Here is an 8,291-nt window from a genome sequence, read left to right as displayed (position 1 = left end):
CATTACATCCAGCATGACTCGCTGATGTACTAGGCTGGTTCAAAAAGTATCTGATTTTGTGGGCTTCTTGTTTTTTTTTGTTTTTGTTTTTTGTTTTTTTTTGTAGAAAGCCATCATTTGATCCCTCTAAAATCTTTCTTGTAATTATAAATTAGATGCATTTTAATCTTTAACCTGAACATAAATTTAAGAACTACTTTAGACATCTATGAAGGACTAATGCATTTCCCTCCCAATCTGTTCATTAGTTATTTAATAATCACCAAATGTGGATTTATTATTTTTTCCCTTTTATAAGACCTAAACTTTTCGATAACTTTTCCTAGTCCGGGGAATACTGGACAGTGTGTGTGTGTGTGTGTGTGTGTGTGAGAGAGAGAGTGTGTGTGTGCACTTGGGAAACAGAAATGCAACTCTTTTCCTTGCTCCTTTTCGTTGCTGATAGGTCATTTATTACTGGGGCTGAAATGAGATAAACAATTCTCTCTCTTTTCCCCCTTGTTAACAGCAACTTTCATTGTTGGAGAGAGAAGAGCCTTGTTGGTTGACGTCACTTTTGGTTCATGAAGGCTTCGCCTGGAAGTGAAGCTGAATAAACCTTGAGAAGAGAATCTGCTTCAATCTGCTGCCGCTGTAAGGAACTAACCAGGGAGAGACAGCGAGAGACAGACAGAGAAACAGATACACGCAGAGAGGGTTACACTCTCCCAAATTTCCCCACCCCTCCTTAGTGTTTCTTTACACTCTTCTTGAGGGTGTTGGACAGGGAAACGTTCCTGACACACACACCCATCCTAACCTTCGGCAACCCGAGAAAGGGGAGATCTCTTCCAAACTAGAAAGGTGAGTTAAAACCTCTCTGCCTGCTCTCCCCGGATGGGAGGGAGGGATTTTCTGTTAAGGTGGAAATGTTTGCTAGATTTCAGGACAAGGAAGGAGGGACGGGGAGATCGTGCTCGGATGGGCAAAGCTGCTGCCGGAGTTGAGGTGTCGGTGTTCTGCAGCCGCTGGTTTGTATCATCCCTTTGTTGCGGTGGGTTGGTTGTGCCTTTGGGGTTGTGTCCCCCATCGGAAAGGGGCTGACCTTGTCCACTCGGGTTTGGGGGGGTGGGGAGGAGAGAGGCTGCTACTGTGCGAGTCCTGGGAAAGGGGGGGGGGGGGACGCGGTCCGGGTCCCAAGCGAGTTTAAACTTTATTCATGGCTTCAAGTGTGTGTCCCTGGGCTGGGTTGCCCGGCTCCGCCGCTGCCTGCGGGTGCCGGGGCTGCTCCGCCGCCGCCGCCTGGGCTGGGAGCGCCTCTTTGTGTCTGCGCTCTCCCCGCTCCCTCTGCCCGGCTCGCTCCGGCTGCCGCCGCTCTGGGCATGTCCGCCAGCTGCAGCCGCAGGGGCAATTCCTTCCCCTCTGCCTCCCCTGCCGGTGCCCAGTGGGGTACGCAGCGTGCAGCGAGGGGGCCCCCGGGAGCTCGGAGTGTGCACAAGGTAAGAGGAGCCCGCCCGGCTCAATACAGCCGTGTCTCTGTCTCCCGCTGAGCTCGCAGCGGCAAACTCCCCCTCTCCCGCTTGGCCTCCCCCTCCCCCCCGGACTCTTTTATATCCTTTTATTTCAAAATGTGGCATTGTAGAGTTGCTCCAAACTCCGCTTTGGGCGTTGAAAAGGGCGGCGGGCGAGTGGAGTGGGCTTGGGAGAGACCAGGGAGTCTGCCTGTGCTGAGGGCTTTGCTGCTTTCTTCTCTTTCTCTCTCCCTTTATCTTTTGTGTGTGTTGCTTCCTTATAAAGAGAGAGAAGCAGCTGCAGCCCTTGGCCGAGTTGTTGAAATTTATCCCTTTGTGTATATTACAATATCCTCCATTTTTCTGCCCTCTAAACAACAAGGCTTTCGCCATCTTGGGCAAATTTTTATTCCCAAGTCTTTCTCTCTCTCTCTTTTAGGGGTGGGTGGAAATCCTGAAAGTCCTGCTGGATAAGGCTCAAAGTTTAGGAAATGTAACAGGGACAGACAGTGACGTCATGTAAAGTTTAAGGGGAAATTTTCCAAGTGTGTGTTTTTCCCCCTTGGGATTTCTGATCTAACGTGTTGTAAGCTGCACTTTAAAGTGAGAGATGTGTAGTTTATCCTGCTAGAATGCATATAGTTCTTAAAACTATGCACTCCTTTTCTGGTATTTTTGTAACAGGTGGAGAAATATATATTCTTTTGAATTACTCTCATTTTTGTGTTCTGGCCTTGTACTATTTAAAATATAAATATATATTTCACTCTTTATTTAAAAAATCCAAAGTTGTCATATGACATAATATTTCATTTGTGGGTTAGCATTATTTGTATTTACAGCAAATCGTTATCTCATGTGAATTTACATGAGACAACTTGGTCCAGAATCTTCTCTGAAGGAGTGTAGAGCTGAAGGTGAAGGGGATTAGGGAAATTTAGTTATTTTTTAAAATGATAGATTACAAACAGTTTATTACATACATATAATACTGTTAAAACAGTTCTTTTGGAAAGTACCTGTAGACATTATGTATTTTGGATTATGTTCCAGATGCTGTATTCTGCAGTTGGCAGAATGTAGTTAGTATGCGAAATAAAAAAAACCAACAGCCACAATTCTCAATCACTTTACCTCTGGTTATAAACTCTTCTATCAGCCACTGTGAAAAGGAAAACAGTAAAATATAGTGTTCGTTTAATTTACTTGTCAATGATAGTCTTTTCATCTAATAAAAGTTCTCTTGGTCACATGGCAAAACTTAATGAAACACTGAATACTTCATAAATAATAGGTACTGTAAATAGAATTCTAATTTTCCATTCTGTTTCCTACATTCATTTTGCTTTCTGCATATTTATATTCACACTAACAAGAACATGAAACTGTCTGTATTTAATTTGCATTCCCTTTGTCTTCAGGATTGGGAAAAATATTGGTTACGATTAACTTAGAAACTAATAGGAACAGGTCTTAGTACATCAAGAGATTTCTTTTTTTCTCAGGTTTCAGAGTAGCAGCCGTGTTAGTCTGTATCCGCAAAAATAACAGGAGTACTTGTGGCACCTTAGAGACTAACAAATTTATTAGAGCATAAGCTTTCGTGGGCTACAACCCATCCGAAGAAGTGGGTTGTAGCCCACGAAAGCTTATGCTCTAATAAATTTGTTAGTCTCTAAGGTGCCACAAGTACTCCTTTTTTTCTCACATACTCAAAATTGAATGATATATTAAACAACATGTCTTTATGGTTGTGTAGGAAGTATGCTTTTTTTTGTTAACAAAAGTCAGATATTTACCTTATTATGTTCTTTTAAAAAATGCTTTAGAAAGCCTCGATTAATTGAATGCCTGCCAGTTATGTGAATTGTAGGTAGATGAAAATGTTTAAATAGTTAAAAGCCCATAGAACAGATGGTTCTAAATTATACATGCAACAAAGGCCTAGAAGATTTGGCAGATTATAAATGGTGAGCAACAGAGGATAAAGCAGTTTAAGAAAATGGTAGTTAAGTATATTTGATGTCTCTCGCACCTATTGTAAACTGCACATTTTTGTCACAATGCTGCATAATCAATAAGCAAGACAGCATAAAGAAAATCGTAGTTGAAACAATTTTCTGTATTGGATATATCGAGAAGTTAGGAATCTTAAGTATTTAAGAGGGATATCTTTGGTGTTCAAGTTATTTTAAGTCCAATTTGGTAAACAGGAAGGTTTTTTTTTTTTTTTTTTTTAGCTATAGTATATAAAATCAAACATTGATAAATTTATATATTTTTGTGGTATTTTAATGATGTGTTAGAAGAAAAAATCTTCTTTGGAGGAGTTTCTTCCTATTATTGACTTACTGCTATTTTGAAAGAATCGTGTAAATAAGCTTTCTGAGAGTACTATGTATTGACATAATAAACAGTAGAATTGCCACACTAAATTCTCATGCTATGAATTTATTTAAATAATTCTAGTATATTGAGTTACTTACACTTGACTGTTTCAACAAAATAAGATTTATTTGAAAACTCATGTTAAGGGTCGTAGTTCATATGGTAAAATTAGTTTGGAACACTGTTTTATGATAAAATTTACTAAATATGTTGTGTAATTTTTGGGGAAATAGGTGGTTTTCTATTTTCACTTCCTGGTAAGATGCTTGGATACTTCTTAACAGAAACAAGAACAATATTTTTTTGTATTACACAGGGAGTAAACACTGGTTGAGTATTGTAAATATATAAAGCATTAATGCTAACCTTGTGGATAAGATGCTCCATGATTTTTTTATTTTTTTTTGTAAGACAATTATTTAAAATGCAAATAAGAAAGAAATGAAAGTCTTTAGAATTTTAAGTTTCTATTGTCTTTTTTTTCTTATTTCTTTGTTTGCATGTTTATTATAGAATTGAAGTGTAAAGGAGCAGATGTTTTGCCAAACATCCTGATGTGTTGCTTTTTCTTATGGGAGTGCGTAACTGTTCCTTCTGATGCATCGACTTGACAGCTGGTTGATTTCATGGAGCTGCTAAGAAGCCATTAGTGGTGTCATTGAATTGAAACAGAACAGTCACTCCCAGCTTGAACTGCAATTGTTAATGTCTTTGTTGCTACTTTTTGTGTTCCTACACAAGATGTGGAATATCACAGTTGCAAGAAAGTTCATGCTTTCTGTCTGATCCCTCTGAATTAGTGAAATAATGTGTTTAGTGCTTGATTACTTTTAGATTCAGAGTATTCTTATTATGGCATATTCGGCACTAGAAGATCCAAGTTGTTTTGCCAAGTCTAGATCAACTAGAAATGCAACTTACTACAAAGAAACTAAGATAGTGCTCTCCCAGAATTGAAATTATTTCACTAAGATTTATTCTTGGTATACTAGATTCCTTGGAGGGTTTTTAATTTGCCTTTAGTAATTTATATTTAAAAATCTTCAAAACCAGGTTTTATTTCCCCCCCTTTTAAAAAATATAAATCTAGGGCCATATCCTTCAATTGATTTTAATAGACATTTCAGCTTTAAAAGGTAATAGTATAGTATGATCCATTTTTTTTCCCCTTTAAAAAAATTGAAGATGGTTTTTATAACAGAGACCTGATGAAGGGCCAAATTGTGCTTGCTTCACTCAGGTGCGTTGGCCATTGATGGGGATGACTTGCCTAAGGCCATCAGGGTTTCCCCCCCAAAATTTAAGGTAACCCCCTCAAATTTCCTTGTCCTCTACTATTGTTTGTTTTGGTCAATGATATTAAATAATTTTATCAACTAGTCTGTGTCCTTTTTTAAATGCTACTAGAGAGCAGTCAAGAGAAACACTGACAAATTTTAATGAGAAGAGAGAGAACAGTGTATTTCAGAATTATGTAGAATGGAACAGTCTGGTTGAACACTGACAAAACAATGTAATGGGTAAATTGTATGCTTTAAAGAAATGTATGGGGGAAAATACAGAATGCTAAAATAGGTACAGAGGACAGTTAAAACTGCCCCCCTCAATCTTTGCCAAAAAAGCCTAAGTGGGTAAGAAACATTAAGATAAGCAGCAACGATGTTTCTGGTTTTGTAAAGTTTCAGTTGCACCAATATTTTTTCCTTACATATGATCTTTTCTATTGTTAATGCTGTTGTAGTTGTAGTTATAATGGAAGCACTGTTTTAATGTCATTACCTAAGTGAGTACGTAGTAAGGGGTTTGGAGTTCTTTTATATTTACTCTTTAGGGATGAGTAATGGAAACAATAATATTATATTAATAAGATCAACTTAGAAAAGGTACATGTTTTCTAATTTTGCTCATACATTCAGAAACAACAAATGAGACACCAAGGCACTACATAAGAAAAATAATCCTACGGTACGTCAAAAATTAGTAGTTGCACTTTTATTTCACCCGAGCTTTTCAGAGCTTCATAAAGGTAGCTAACTACTAGTTTCCCTATACAGAGAAGTGAAGTGACTTACCCATGGCAATACAGCAAGTCAATGGCAGTGTTGGGAACAGAACCAAGATCACCTGACTCTGAATCAGAGGCGGTGCTAGCCCTCTGTAGGCCCTAAGCAGGAATATTTTTGCCCCCCCCCCCCCCCCCAACACCTTCTAAAAAAGTGAATAGGGGGCTCCCTTGAGCTGCTTGGGGCCCTAAGCAATTGCTTAGTCTGCTTTTGCCTAGCACCGGCACTACACTGAATCAGTACTGTAACTACCAGGTCTGTAACTCCAGAAATGAAAACCTTTGACCCTGATCCTGCAGAGACTTCTGATTACACTCATGTGTAAAGTTAAGCATGTGCATAAGCCTTTGTAGGTTTGGGCTCATAGTCTACGTTCAGCCTGTAGAGTGTCAAATATGAGGACTATTTTCACTAATCTGAGTCTTTTTAAATTTTTAATCTAAAATATGAAATAACTAGACAATTAAAAAAAAAAACCCTCGTGTTATTTCTTGTTTAGGGTTATATACTGCCTTTGATCTACCCAAAGGAATTCCTTAGAGTAGTATGAAAACACTTCTTTAACGTAGTCTGTAAGTCATGTACAACAGTTTCCTCTGAAACTTTATTGTAGAGAAAGCAAAGAATAGCTTTCACTGCTACAAACGTATCTTTGGTTTTATTTTAATTTTATGAGCAAAATTTTTAAATTGTGAAGTTTTCTAATCATATTAGTAAGTAACAAGACTGACAGTTTAAAGCAACCCTGTCAATGTAAAAATCTGTCTGTAGGTTTTCGCTAATGTTGCTGCAAGTAATAGAGATTAGAGGAAGGAATGTTTTTTCTCTTTTTAATTCTGATTATTTTGTGCATTTGACAGCACTTTTGTTAGTTTATTCTTTTGTTTGTGTGGGTTTTTTCAAACAGCAATAGAAAAAAAGAATAAATCTTTTTTAAAAATAGAAAACAGTTTTGTATTTATTTAACTCTTAGAAATTGGCCTGGGGACTCCCAGGAAGATGTCGTTTCTGAATCTACTTCTAACACTTAATCCCCCTTCCTCCCCAATTCTAGATCTGAAATTGGCAGTGTCCCTCCAATTTTCATAGAAAGGAGATTCTAGTCTCCCAATGTGTAACCCATACTGTCACCTGCTTCCTTGCACACTTCAGGTGTTATGATTTCCTATATGTGGAGGGGACCATATGCCTATCTTTGGATTTGATATAGGTAAGGAGTTGAATGAGTTAAACCTTGGTAGCTTAGAGCCATAGGTAAAGATGTTTCTAACCTCTGTGATGGGTGTATGCAGAAAAAAAGGTGATGGCACCTTCAGAATGCTTGGGCTCAATCCTGCAAATACTATCAGGTGCTGTAGTGCTTCTCATTGTGAGACTGCTTTTAGTACTACTAAGCAATATGCTTGTTAGCATTTGCAGGATCAAATTCTTGGTGTGTTTTTAATAAAATGTATTTGGTCTAAAAGGAATTAAACTAATTCTTCTAAAATGAAGTGGTGTTCAAAAATAATGTGGTCACCTCTCCATCAGATGGACATATCTGTTTTTTCCCCTGGGTCTTTATATGTAGAATTTATTTCTGTCCTTATTGTTATCTAATCTGTGCAAGTCACAATAAAACATTTTAAAAAATTGGAAAATGGAACGTTCTGTGTAAAATGTGCCTTTATTAAAATTAAATAAGGAATTATATTTTGTATCTGATTTGATTTGGAACTTTTAAAATCAATACTTATATATTAATGTTTAGAAAGAGGAAAAAATACACCAGTTCAGTTGGTTTGAGCTTTTGAATTGTTAGACGGGAATTTAAAAGTTTAAAAAAAAATTGTTAAAAAATAATTACTGCTTTGATGATTTAAAGCACTTTGTTAAACACACATTCAGTCAGAAGTAGTGACCTTATTTAGTAGTGACTTTGTTGCTCTGATGAATTTTAACAGTTTTTGCAGTAGATGAATGTGCTTTGTGAAAGATAACATTTGCATTTTATAAAAAAGTATTTTAAGAGACTAAAATAACAGCAGTGTGAGTTTAAGTGAACATACGCAGTATTAAAATTGCCTCATTCTTTCTCTGTAAAAGAAATCCATCTTGAAGATAATTATTGCATTGGTCCATCGGATGTGTAGAAACATAATTGTGTGTTTTGTTTCTTCTTTTTTTACCCTGTTTTCTGTTCTTACACTTTTCCACAAGCATGCACTCATTAATCAAAGATGCTGCACTCCTGCTGAGGGCAGAGAGGTTCATCAAATTGGCAGCCGGTTTGGTGTAAAGAACGGTGTACTGAAGCTCTTAACGCGCTGGGACATAAATAAATCTAAGGTCTTTGTATGCAAACCCTGGA

The 8,291-nt window shown here is 37.5% G+C and overlaps 1 protein-coding gene across 1 annotated transcript in view; it reads left to right on the top strand.

The window, feature by feature from the left end:
- Window positions 1–1,411: 1,411 nt before the first annotated feature.
- BAZ2B (bromodomain adjacent to zinc finger domain 2B) overlaps window positions 1,412–8,291 on the top strand; it is a 278,152-nt gene continuing 271,272 nt past the window's right edge. The window contains exon 1 of the mRNA XM_065413148.1: window positions 1,412–1,478. The gene's annotated coding sequence lies outside the window, so the exon portion shown is untranslated. The remainder of the gene's footprint in view (window positions 1,479–8,291) is intronic.

This window comes from Emys orbicularis, chromosome 11, assembly GCF_028017835.1.
Source record: "Emys orbicularis isolate rEmyOrb1 chromosome 11, rEmyOrb1.hap1, whole genome shotgun sequence".
Classification (NCBI taxonomy): Eukaryota; Metazoa; Chordata; order Testudines; family Emydidae; genus Emys; species Emys orbicularis.
Note: the sequence above shows the minus strand (reverse complement) of the source record. Positions and strands in the feature narration are given on the sequence as shown.